Raw genomic sequence first — 14,307 nt, 5'->3', positions numbered from 1 at the left:
GACCTCGTTTTTACCTTCAGATGATGAGGTACCTTGTTAACTACGAGTTAGTTTCAAAAACCAGGAAAGGAAGTCTAGCATCTATAAGTATAATGACAAAAATTATTAGCATAAAATCTCCTGGTATGATGATGCAATACACAGATATAAAAGAATAAAGATAAAGAAGATACAGAACTTTTCTTATCCATCAGAAACTTACTTTGTCCAGGAAAATAGAACAGAGATATTAATCATGCATTGGAGGAGGACGTGGGCTTTATATGGTCTCTTGGAGCAAATATGTAAACCCCTTGTCACACTGCATCTCAATTTCAGAGTTGAATGTTTCTGGTATGTGTGGAACTATTTTTCTAGAATTTGGGGACCCAGTCTCCCTCAATCTTGTGCTTCATGATGGCATCTACAAACCAGCCAGCAAGAGGAAAAATAACTTATAGGCTCTTTAAGAGCCTTGGCCCAAAAATTGCTCACATAGCCTCCACTTAAATCCTATTGGTAAGCATTTGGTTATTTGACTCAAATAAGAAAGAAAAAAAAGACTCTTTTTTTTTTTTTTGGGGGGGGGGGTTATCAACTGGTAAACTCTGCCACACTTACCACTAATCTTGTTGTGATCCAAATTGTCCTCCAAATGTTATGAATGATCTTTAAAACAGTTTAATTTATTTAAATGTTTCTCTGTTTACAGCCTTTAAAGATTTCCACTGAATTGATCAAAGTTCATGCTTTCTCATGGATGCTCATGTGCAGTGTTTATCTCATCACATTTCTAAATTTCCAGCCTCATTTCTTGACTAGCTTTTCCTTACAAATTTTGCTGCCAACTTAAGTAAACTTTCACCTGTATTTTAGACATGCTGTATTATCTTGCCTCTAGGCTCCAAAGCATGATCTGCTGTCTGCCCATAACATTCTTGCTGCTAATTCACTTCTCAAACTCACCCCCCCCACACACACACACACACTTAAAGTCTCAGTTTGAATTTCACAGGTCCACAGTGGCCATCTCTATCATAGACTAGGTGAGGTACCCTGCATTTATTCCCATAGTGCTCTACAGTCTCCTTTCATAAAATCTCGCAACACTTAAATTGACAATAAAGTGTCTATTTCCCCAGGGGCATTTAAACCCTTTAAGGCCAAATTTGTAACTCTTAAACACTGTACATAGCAGTTGTTGAAGACTTTTAAATTATAATCAGTTCTGTTGTTTCTTTTTGAATGCATATTGGTTCCAATACCATTGTTGTTTTAGTAACAAACTGAGCATAATGCAAATTTTTCATTTGCTTGTGTGCAATTTTTTTCCCTGGAAACAGTAGGTGAATGAAGAAAACTGCACCCAGCTGAACTATGCCACATAGGACACACAACACACACAGGCACATACCCTGAACATCTCCCAGATAACCTGGGTCACTGTGAGTGGAATGTGCCACATCCAATCATATTGGGGATTATAACTTTCCATCAATTTCTAATAATACCCCTTTCACCATTTCACAATAATGCCCAAATAGCAACCCTTCTGATACCCATTTCCACAAGCAAATGGTCTTTTTAGAGCAAAGTAGCATATTTATTGTAGTTTTTATCTTTTCTTAACCAGTTAAGATGTACAAAACTGTTCTACCATTTTTGCCAGGTTTCTATCTTATTTTTTGACCTCATTTTTCTAACCTCATTTTTCTTCACAAGCCCTATTGTTTTTATTGTGTGATTTGGTAAACTGTGATGATTTTTAGGAAAGCATACACTATGTTAAACAGAAGTGACCGTAATTGAGTTAATCTAAGCTAACTGGGCAGGGGATGGTTGGGGACTTGTTATGTGAGTGGAGACTTGGAAAGGCTTCAGTCTCCTATTTTAGGCAATTCAAGAGCTCACAGGACTGCCAGGTTATGTTTACCCTCAGACCTTCATATATTGCGGTTCTGAGAACATCAACCAAGGAACCAACCCTTCCTCTGGATTTCCTGGTGTCCAGACGGAAAAAGAGATAAAGCTGAGGATATGTATGGTCAGAGGCTCTTTCGGGGTCACCTCTGCCACTGAAGACAGAGGAAGTGAGACTGAGCATGTCTGCCTCTGTGCACATTTCATGCCTGTCCTGCCTCGTGCAGTCAGCCTCACTACATTCCTGACACCAGCTGACCTACTCTGTGGCTTTTGCTTTCCTTACGAGCTTTTTAGCTGCCATTCCTGTCCTGGGAGGTTTTGTCAGTCACTTCACTTCCATTGCCTTTAGTTGTTTCATCTATCAAAAGATGTGACTGAAACAGCTCATCTGTAAGATTCCCTCCTTTTCTTATAAAAGCCTTTTATTTGTGGTCTCACTCTCATTTTACCTGTGCCATATCCAAGCATCAAGGTAACAGGGAAACAGAAGAGTAAATTGAAGAAACTCTGCTGACAGCATAGCAGACTCCTAACCATAAAAGTGATTATACCTTGTTCTGTGTGTCAGCTTTTCACTCATCATTGCTCACCTATAGATCCATCTTTGCAGTGATGCCTGTTGGAACATAGAATACCACAGAACATTGGTTAATCTTGAGCATGCAGAGCAGGATTCCAAAGCCCAAAATTAAATTGGGAATAGGACACACTTCTCTAACTTCTGCTTGGTGTGGTCAAGCAGGGGAGCATTTCCTGGTGTCAGTGTTGAATGAGAGGTTCGAGCAACATGATTGTCATTTTCCATTGTCGTTGTTGATGAGATATGAGCAAAAAGAGCAGCATAACTATGCGTTCAGTTAACAAGAAAGATAAAATGATGCTACATCTTCATGGCAAAACATTCAGCATATACCACAAAGGTTACATTTTAAGAAAAATAATCTTGCAAAGGGAAGAAATTATCTAATTCAAAAATAATGTTAACTGTCTGTATATACAAATAACACACAAATTTTACTTTAAATTTAAAGGGGTGGTGGTTACACTACTGTATTTTGATCCCTGATCTTTAAATGTAATATTCCTGGCAGAAAGAAATGTGTATGGGGATTATTTAACAAATGTAATTTTTCTCAGGTTATTTTTGTCTTCTGTTTGCTTAGGTTTTCTCAGCTCATCTAAGAAGAATTTGAGTTCAAATGATGGCACACACTTTGTGCATTAGGGTACAAAATTTCAAGTAATTTAAAACAAAATGGAAAAAAAATGAAATCCACTTTCTCATTATTAAAAGCTTACAGTAAAAGCTCCAACAGAGGAGGAAGAAAAGTAGAGAAAGGATTAAATGAAAAATCCACAGAGGAAGCCACACAGTGTCAAGCCCAGTCCTGAACTGAGAGCTGACACATCAATATCAGCTGGAAAAAGTGAAGGTAATTTCAGCGTCTTAACATGCAGAGGCACTATGAGAACAAAATCAGTGAGATCTATACCAGCAGTGGAGATGCAGCACATCATATGCATTGTGGGATTTAAAAAAAAAAATTTATATACTTGACATCATTATGCTAAACAAAATAAGTCAGACAGAATAAGTCAAAACCGTATGACTCCACTCATATGTGGGATATAAAACTGAAAGCAGGGTGGGAGATGAGGGTAAGGGGGACCAAATATATGGTGATGGAAGGAGAACTGACTCTGGGTGGTGAACACACAATGGGATTTATAGATGATGTAATACAGAATTGTACACCTGAAGTCTATGTAACTTTACTAACAATTGTCACCCCAATAAATTAAAAAAAAAACCACTCAAAAATAAACAAACAAACAAAAAACTGAAAGCAACAAAGGAACAAGACAAACAAACAAAGAAACAAAAACTCATAGACACAAACAACAGTTAAGTGGTGACCAGAGGATAAGGGGGTGGGCAGATAGTAGAAAAGGGTAAAGAGGGTCAACTATCTGGTAATGGAAGGAGAATTATGAGTGGTGAGCACAAAATGTGATATATAGATGATGTGTTACAGAATTGTACACTTGAGACCTATGTAATTTTACTAATTATTGTCACCCCAATAAATTTAATAAAAAAACAGTTGATCTAAACAAGGCCTGCCCCTATTTATAGACTCTGTTACATAAGTGTCACTCTCAGCAGTAAAACAGGCACTTGGAAATGTTGATCTCAGAAGGCAATTTATATGAGAATTATCATAGAAGCTTTGTGTTTCCTCTGCTCTGAAAAAGAAAAAGTGATGTACAGTAAGTGGTTGAAGGAAAAAAGGGAATAAGGATGAAACTTTACTATCATTCAGATGATAGACATAAGTCAAAATTCAGTAAGTTCCACTGTCTAAATTTTGATGTTTCTTTTTACTCCACTTTTCCTCTTGGTTTCATTATTAGTTGCTTAAATAGATTATGACAAACAAACCCTGAAAATGTTTTCCCTCTTACTATTCCTTAGGAAGTAGCAATACTTTTTAAGCAGGCCTATGGTTGCCTTGGTCCTTTTAAGCTTTCAGCACGTTGAATGAACACGTCCCATGACTCAGATTTCTAAGTCTCAGGACTGCAGGATTCGCTGCATTTACACTGACATTTGTGTCAGACAGGGTACAAAGAAAAGTAACCGAGATGAGTGATATAGGATAAGTGATGTATTATAAGGGTTAAATCTTAAGCAACTGTGGGCATTGGCAGGACAGTTTCCATGGGCTAACGTCTCTGGGTATAATGTTCAACTTGAGTCATTATAGCTTTGCCAGACAGTAATAAAAAAAAAAAAAAAGAATGTGGAAAAGAATAAGGGCAAAATGGAACCCAAAAGGGTGAAGCAGAACTCCCACCGATCTTTCACCATCTGCAACTCTGATGCGATCGGTGGCCTGTTAGCAGAGCTGCTGCCCTTCACCATGGAGCTACACGTGCACTTGGCCTAAGATTCTGAGAAGCTGAAGGAGACTTGGCAGGAGCTGAAGGTGCAGGTACTGCCTTACACCAAGATGAGCTACCAAGTCAGTGACAACTTGCCAGAGTTCTCATGGCACCCTACGCAGATCTTCAGAGTGTACATGCTTGAACCACTATGTTGTACACATGAAACGGATATAGTGTTGTAGCTTAAAGAAATAAGGGATTTTAAAGGGCAGTCATAGAGGGTTTTTAATCCCTAAAACTTGAGGTGAAGGATTAATAGCCTTGAGATAATGATTTTATTTCTACAAGTTCTCCACTGTATACTTACAAGGAACCAACTCAATTTTACTGCTTATTTTCATGAAAGTGTTTCATGACAGCAACTACTGTCATGTACTTGTTCTTCTTTGTCTTTCTAGGTGCTTTAATACAGGTGTATACAGGTGATAATTTTAAGTAGCCTTGTCACCACTGCATGCCAAGACTACCACTGTCTACTTTACAAATGGAAGCAATGGAAACTGAAGCAGTCTGGAAAAACCACATTGTACTGTTTTTATTCCTACTGTGAAGTGGACCACAGGGAGGCTCTTTAGCATAGACTCCTTATTAAGGTTATTCATCCCAATGGGCAACAGACTTATTTCTTATGAGAACGGAACATTCAGATAGACTACTGATTAGTTCAACTTGGTTAATCAGCTACAGAGATCAACCTCCCAGCACTTATTTTTACACCAAAATAAAATGATCGCTTTCATGTGTTAATTTTTGTGACAGCTTAGTCAAAATGTATCAAGAAAAGCAGACCTTACATCCTTTACCAATTAAGAAAAGAAAAAAAAAGAGCTGCTATCTGGTCCCAGCTAAATCTAACAAGAAAGAGTCTGATTAGGAACGTTATAGGGCACCTGCTTTTAAGTAAAATTGTAGATCCCTATTGCTTTGAGTCATATATTCAGTAAACAAGAGCTTTTTCAAATACAGCATTTAGAGAGAACACAGATTTTCAAACTAGGATATGGTTCTAAGTTAAAAGGAAAAGAAGAAAAACGGTAACGTGATTGACAGCAGTCAGGCAAGTCTTCAAAACACAATGATCTTTTGGCAGCATTGTCAGTTTTATTGTTCTGAAATATATGGGGGTCTATTGCTGAGATGCCAGAGAAACACTTCATTATCCCTGTGAGTCCTGGATGAGTGACTAGATGTGTGTGCGTGAATTGATGGGTGGAGTACATTGGATTTTGCTCTGTTTACTGTTATATTTCTAGGGGTATAGTGAAACGCCAGCTGGGGAATCCTTGATGCAGCCAGCAGAATAAGTGAAGACAGTTTGGGACAGAGTGAAATTCTACTGCCTGTCGTTATTCTCCACTGGTTCAGAACAAAAGACATCAGTTAGAAGTCACAGAGGGAAATTGAAGTACTAAATTTTATTTGGTTTCAAAGTTCAGAAAAAAAACACCACACACACAACAAAACAGTGTTAGTTACACAGAAAGGAAGCACATGTAGAATCCAGAGTGGTCACAAACAAAGTCTTGGGAGACTCCAGAGACCAATGGAAATGAGGGCCACCAGGCACTCTTAAAAGGACAGTGTGGGTGCCTGACCACTGAGCTGTACACCTGAAGCTGACGTTGAATGATAATGAATGTCAACTATTATATATATATATATATATCTCACAGGGTGTGGAGTACAGCATAAGGAATAGAGTCAGTGGAACTGTAACAGCTACATATGATGTTAGAGAGGTAGTAGATTGGGGGAGGGGGCTTATCACTTTGTGAGGGCTATAAATGTCTGACTGTCCCATTGTTTTGTACATCTGAAACTAATAATTTAAAAAATGATATTTTGTTCAACTTGGTAGAGGTATATCATTTTAAGGGTGCTAGGCTTGAAAATAAATTTAAGTTTTATTCATATTTAGTTAAGTTAAATTACTGGATCAAAAAATTCTTTAATATGGTGTATCCTAAAATATACATACATCAGAAATAATTGAATAAGCCGGTGGGTTTATGAATGAAACAATTTCATCTTTTTGACAGGTAGTGTAGATAGTAAGAACACTGGCACTGGGGTCCAACTAGTCTGAGTTTCAATCCTGGCTATACCTCCTATTAGCTACAAGACTTGGGCAATAACCTTTACATCCCTATACCTTCAATTTCCCATAGGAAATATTGGTGGTTAATGGTTATACTGTCCTTTAAGGGTTATTGTAAAGGTTAAATAATCAAATGCATACAAAGCACTTAACCCTGCTCATATTAAATACACTACAACTCTCACCTCTGTTTGGTCCCAAACCTCAGTACTTACGTAAATAGATATGGTTGATCTTCATGCCCTCTCTTTGCTACTAATGAGATGACTTCTTGGCTAAATATTTTAGTAAATTATAGATTGATGTTATCCTGCAACCTAGTAACATTCAGGTAAACGTTAGGATTAACAGTCAGCTGATAAGCAGCAAGTTTGCAGAATCAGACTTCCCAAGACATCGTTAACTAGTTACTAGTACTGAAGCTCCCTGTGTCACTATCTCAGCAATCTCAAATCTCTTCTCACTCAGAGGACATTTAATGCTGTCCTAGTCAGGAAATAGCTGACACTTCAACAAAGTAACTTCCATTTTGATCAAAATAACTTCTATGAGAAGTGACTGTTTCATATTACCTATTCTGGGGTTTAAATTTTCTTTTTAATTAACTTTTTGGAATAAATGCTTGCCATTCCCACAGTGAATAAGTCTCAGAGAAGGTAGTTGCATAAGAAATACTGCTGAAACTCCCTGGGCACCTGAATATTTACTGGATTAAGTAGCTGGGTGTGGAACATTTCAGATATTTATATTTACTATTTTAAAATTTTTATTTTTATTTTTCAATTACAGTTGACATACGATATTATACTAGTTTCAGGTGTACAACACAGTAATTAGACATTTATATAACTTATGAAGTGATCACCTGATACACATCCAGTACCCATCTGACACAACACATTAAAATATTACTAACTATATTCCCCATGCTACTATACTCTACACTGCCATGACTATTTTGTAACTACTAATTTATACCTGTTAATCCGCTTCTTTCTTAACCCATTCCCCCACTCTTCCAATCTGGCAACCATCAAAATGCTCTCTGTATCTATGAACTTGTTTCTGTTTAGTTTGTTCATTTATACTGTTCTACAGATTCCATATGTAAGTGAGATCATATGGCATTTGTCATGCTCTGTCTGACTTACTCCACTCAGCACAATACTCTCTAGTTCCATCCATGTTGTTACAGAAGGCAAGATTTCATTCTTTTTTATGGTTGCGTAATATCCCATTGTGTATAGGTAACATCGTTCTTTATCCATTCATCCACTGATGGACACCCAGGTTGCCTTTATATCTTGGCTACTGTAAATAATACTGTAACAAACAGATGGATGCAAATGTCCCTTCAATGTAGTGTTTTGTGTTTCTTCAGAAAAACACCCAGAAATGGGATTACTGTGTTCCTCTTTCTCTCTTGTTATAACCTTTGTTTTAAAGTCTATTTTGTCTGGAATAAGTATTGCTCTTCCAGATTTTTATTGTTTGTTTGTTTTGTTTGTTTGTTTATTTCCATTTTCATGAAATATGTTTTTCCATCCCTTTAGATCTGTGTGTGTCTTTCTATCTGAAGTGAGCCTCTTATAGGCAGCATATAAGGGTTTTCTTTTCTTATTCATTCAGCCACACTATGTCTTTTGAGTGGAGCATTTAATCCATTTACATTTAAAATAATTGTTGATAGATATGTAGTTATTGCCATTTTGTTCATATTTTTTATCTTATTTTCCTTCTTCTTAAAGAAATCCTTTTGACATTTTTTTGTAAGACTGGTTTGGTGGTGATGAACTTTAGTTTTTTCTTGTCTGGGAAGAAACTCTATCTGTCCTTCAATTCTAAATTATAGCTTTGCTGGGTAGAGTAATCTGGGTTGTAGGTCTTTACTTTTTATCACTTTGAGTATTTTGTGCCAATCCCTTCTGTTCTGCAAAGTTTCTGTTGAAAAATTAGCTGAAAGTCTTATAGGAGCTCCCTTGTAGTTAACTAACAGCTTTTCTCTTGCTGCTTTTCATATTCTCTCTTGTCTTTAGACTTTTGTGGGGACAGAGCCCCAGAGAGCAGTTTTCAGGCTCTCGGCCTCACATAGAAAAGTGCTGGCTCAGGTAGTAAATGGCCATCAATTGTGATTGGCTGGCCATCAGCTGTGGCTAGTTGGCCATCAGCTGTAACCAGTGAGCCATTGGGCACTAATATAACTGCCATGGCTATGCTAGCAGGAAATGGGGGCTAGCAAGAAGATGGTGGCTCAGCTAACAAACGCAAATTGCAGTTAGCAAGGCAGAGTATGGATTGCAGATTGCAGAGAGGTGGACAGCAGGTTGCAGACAGTGTGGCTTCTGCTTCCTGTGTCTCCAACCCAGCTGCCAGCAAGAATATAGCAGTATGACTCCCCCATCTATGACTCCGTGGGTATTCCTTTTTGGCCTCAGCATATCCTGTGTTCTTATGTGAGTAGAGGGAGTGGGACTAGAGACACTGCATGACACCCTACACGACACCTTTTGAATTTTAATTATGATGCGTCTTGATGTGGGTCTCTTTGGGTTCATCTTGTTTGAGACTCTCTGTGCTTCCTGGGCTTGTATGTCTACTTCCTTTGCCAGGTTAGGGAAGTTTTCAGTCATTATTTCCTCAAATAGGTTTTCAATTCCTTGTTCTCTCTCTTCTCCTTCTGGTGCCCCTATGATGTGAATGTTGGTACACTGGATGTTGTCCCAAAGGCCTTTTAAAATAGCTTCGTATTTTTGGATTATTTTTCCTTTTTGTTGTGATTGGGTGTTTTCTGCTATCTTATTTTCCAAATCATTGATTCAACCCTCTGTTTCATCTAAACTATTGTTGATTCCCTTTAATATATTCTTCACTTCAGTTATTATATTCTTCATTTCTGACTGGTTCTCGTTTATGTTTTCTATCTCTAGTTTTATGTTTTCCATCTCTTTGATAAAGTTCTCACTGAGATTGAGCATCTTATAATCAATGTTTTGAACTCTGTATCTGGTAAATGGCTTGTCTCCATTTTGGTTAGTTCTTGTTCTGGAGCTTTGTTCTGCTTTCATTTGGGACAGGTTTCTTTGTCTCCCCATTTTGGCTGCCTCCCTGTGCTTGCTTCTATGTATCATGTCCAACTGCCATGTCTCCTGGTCTTAGTTGAGTGGGCTTATTTAGTAGCTGTCCTGAGGGGACAATAGCAAATTCTCCCTGATCACCTAAGCAAGGTGCTCCAAGTGTGTCCCTTGTGTGGTTTGCATGTGTCTTTCTGTTATAGTTGTTTCCATGTCAATGGTAGGGATTGACCCTTGGGTCCATTAGTTGTGAGGATTGGTCATGACTACAGTGAAGAAGCTGTTTTGCAGGGGCTGACCTAAAGAGCAGAATTCACTTTAGTAGGGCTCTGGTGCCTGTCAGATCTGCCCCTTTGGTATGTCTTCTGGGGAGTTGGTTGGGTGGTGCTTTGGTGTGGTCTGAAGCTGGCCACCAGGTGTGTTGGATCTAGGGCCTCTTGGGAGGGGCTCTCATACAGGCCAAGTTCAGCTGCTGCCTGTGTCAAGCCCAGTGCCGCTTGGAATGAGCTACAAAGTGATCTGCAAAAGGTTGACAGTTTTTCTGTGCTTAAAGGTGCTTGGGAGAAGCTAAGCTGTGAACTGAGGCTGGCTGCCACTAATGCCAGGCGTGGGGCTGCTCAGCAAGAGGTATGCGACATGCTGAAGCCAGATGATGCTTGTTTGGGGTTTCTGAACCTTTGAGAGAATATAGGAAAGTCCGCAGCATGAGCCAAGATAGGTTGTTAGTATGGAAAAACAACTAGAAGTGACATGGTTGGGCCCACAAGCTTGGTGGGGCAGGGTCTCAGGGAATCACCAGGGTGAGGTAATGTTATTAGCTAGGTTGATGGAGAGTCAGATATAGTGCCTGCCTACATCTGCACCCTGGGTCAGGGAAGGACTCAGCAAAGGAACAATGGCTTCTGTCAGCACTTCTCTCTGGGAGAAAGCTGTCCCTCTGGACCTCACACCAAAGCAGACAATTCAGTTCCTCCCTGCATGTCCTTGGTGCCTTTCAAGTTGCTGCCCCAGCCATGGAGCTCAGAGTGAGTCTGTCAGAAAGTAAGTCTGTGCATGGGCTCTTTAAGTGGAGCACCTGGGACTCCAGGAGCCCTCATTCTCACTCAGCCACAATCTTTGCTGGTTTTCACAGCCAGAAATTGTGGGGACTTCTCTCCCCAGCACTGGAACCCTAGGCTGTGAAGCCTGGTGTGGGGCTGGGACCTCTTGCTCCTCAGGGGGGACTTTCAAAACATAGATATCGCTCCTCATCTTCAACGACCACATGTAGATGTAGGACCAGCCTGTTCTTCATCTCCACCCCTCCTACTAGTCTACATGTGGCTTCTTCTGTATATCCTTAATTATAGGACTTCTATTCAGCTAGACATCAGGTGCTCCTCAATGATGGTTTTTCTGTAGTTTGGTTGTAATTTTTATGTGCTCGTGAGAGGAGACAAACACATTTTTTTATATATACTGTTGACGTTTGAACAACACAGGGTTGAACTCCACAGGTTCACTTATATATGGGTGTTTTTCAATACATTTGTGCAGTGCTGTAAATACGTATCTCTTCATTATGATTTTCTGAATAATATTTTGTTTTATCTAGCTTACTTTATTGTAAGAATAGAGCATATAATACATATAAAATATAAAATATGTTAATCGACTATTTATGTTATTGGTAAGGCTTCAGGTCAACAGTAGGCTATTAGTAGTTAAGGTACTGGGGAGTCAAAAGTTATATGTGGATTTTTCAAAGTTATATGTGGATAGTGATCAGTGCCCCTAATTCCTACATTGTTCAAGGGTGAACTGTAATAGTACCTGAATAGACTTAAATACTGAATCCCGACTCAGTAATAGAACCACATGCTGGGTACTGTATATATATATATATATAGTATATATATACATACTAAAGGGCTGCACTGTCCAATATGGAAGCCAGTAGGTCTATGGGACTATTGAGTATTGTTAAAATGTGGCTAGTCCAATCGAGACGTGCTCTAAATGTGAAATATGGTTCAGATTGTAGACTTATTCCAAAAAAATCCCCCCCCCCCACAAAACTCAATAATTTTTACTATTTATTACATGCTGAAATAATATTTTGATCATGTTGGGTTAAAAAAATGTATTGTTAAAATTAACTTGTTTTTCCTTTTACTTTATCTAAGTCATGGTTATTATTAAATTTAATATTACATGTATGGTTATCATTGTATTTCCATTATGATAGCAATTATAATTTCTCCTTCATTTAGGGATTTAAAATGACATAAGCTTTGTAGCTAAGAAGATAGTTCTGATATATGATTCTTCAGTTCTGTCTTTTTAAACTGCAAAATATTTTCTTCAATCTTTTTTATATTTACATTATCTTTAAAAGGCCAGTTTGTTCTGCAAAATAGATAAAGAAGGAGTGTTTGAAAACTTTACTAGAACAATAGCCTATTTTCTACTTGAAGTAGGAGCTGGAAACCCAATTCCTCCATTCAGGAATACTATGGCATTTCTGTAAAACAACAGTTAAGTTCCTCTTTGTAGATGAAAGTTAGAAGTCTACTCTTTACTATTCCTGTCATCATTGTTATCATCACTGCTGATACTACCATCATTCATATTAATATTACATATATAAGGTCTTGCTGTGCTAAGTACTTTAGATCCATTATCCTACAACAATACAATAAGGTACTGACCTTATTTTACAAGAAAATAGAAGCAAATAAGTAATTTGCTCAAGGTCACACAACTAATAAGTAATAGAGACAAGATCTGCCTATAAAACCTGTGCCTTTAACAACTATGATTTACTGTGCAATATAATCATAGCAATAAAAGTGCTATCTGAGATACAAAACTCTAACTTTTGAAATGGAATAATTAAATTATCAATTGTAATTATGTTTCAGTTACTAATGTCTGATTACATATCATAAAAATAATGTTCTTTTGCATTTCTATTGCTCTATGTAAATAACTCTAATTGTTTAAAATATATTCACGTAGCTTTCCCCCTAAATTCACTTATTCACTCAGCCAATATATTTTGAAAGCAGTACTATAGCATTTTTGATACACAATTCATCTCAGAGAAAGTTATTTGCCATTATACTCCCTACTCACTAAATTCTAATAGTACTTCCCCATTCATTATACTGAAGTCAAATCAACCAAAAACTCTCACATGCTTTTCCACATACCTTGGTGAGCTTGAGGTAGGGAGGAGAGTATGTTTATGGTTGATTATCATTGAACATCTAATTCAAATGTTCACATTCAACTAAACCCTTATATTCACAGTCTTGCCATTATAGCTTAATAATCTCTTATGAATAGCAATCTACCCCCACCACCCACACAAACACAGGTATATTCTTGACTGGCTTTCTCCATTTCCAGTTTACAAAGTAGTTTCTATCAAAGCAGTTTCTGTTTGGTTACATTTTTTTCTTTAACTTCAATAAAAACATGCATCTTACATGAGGGAAAAATCTGGAGCTCTCCTATAAATATTCATTTATATTCTTAGATGTTTGTTTGCTTTGTTTTGAAACAATTAAAAACTTACAGAAATTTTGTAAGAGCAGAACATTTCAATTAAATATTTGTCATGAACCATTTATGGGTCAGTTGCCTATCTAATGCCTCATCACTCTTGAATGTTTACTATGATTTCCTATACATAAGGTGACTGTCTTATAAAACCACAGTTCAACTATCAAAATCAGTTATCATTATTTATCAATTAAATATCATTTTGTTTTCTAAAGATGACTGAAACCCAATGTCTCTTGCATCTCACATGCTCTTCTTATAGAGTGAGTTTCACATTCTTCTCATCAAATGTGTGGTTTTGTCTTGAGGAAGGCGGAAGTGAGAAAGTCTTTATTCCCTAGCCTTGAATCTGCGAAGGCTCTGCAACTTCTGAGGCCAAGTCATAGTGACAATAGGACTTCTATTTGATTCTCCTGGGACACTCACTATTGGGACCCAGCCACCATGCTGTGTGGCAGCTCAAGCATCAACATGGAGAGACCACAGTGAGGTCTGGGTTCTGAGCCAACAGCCAGAATCAACCACCAGACATGTGAATAAATAAAACTTCCTGCTTCCAGCCAGCAAGTCTTTTCAGTTAAGCCCCAAGATCATGGAGCAGGAAAAAACCATCTCCACTGCTTCCTTTTCAAATTCCTAACCCACAAAATGTGAGCAGGAGAAAGTCATTATTGTTTTATGCCACTAGGTTGGAAGTGAGTTTATGAGAAATAGAATAATGCATTACTATCATCTAAT

The sequence above is a fragment of the Rhinolophus sinicus genome, chromosome 7, assembly GCF_057876585.1.
Source record: "Rhinolophus sinicus isolate RSI-liver-muscle chromosome 7, RSI-T2T, whole genome shotgun sequence".
Taxonomy (NCBI): domain Eukaryota; kingdom Metazoa; phylum Chordata; class Mammalia; order Chiroptera; family Rhinolophidae; genus Rhinolophus; species Rhinolophus sinicus.
The sequence above is the reverse complement of the archived record's forward strand: the minus strand, read 5'-3'. Positions refer to the sequence as shown.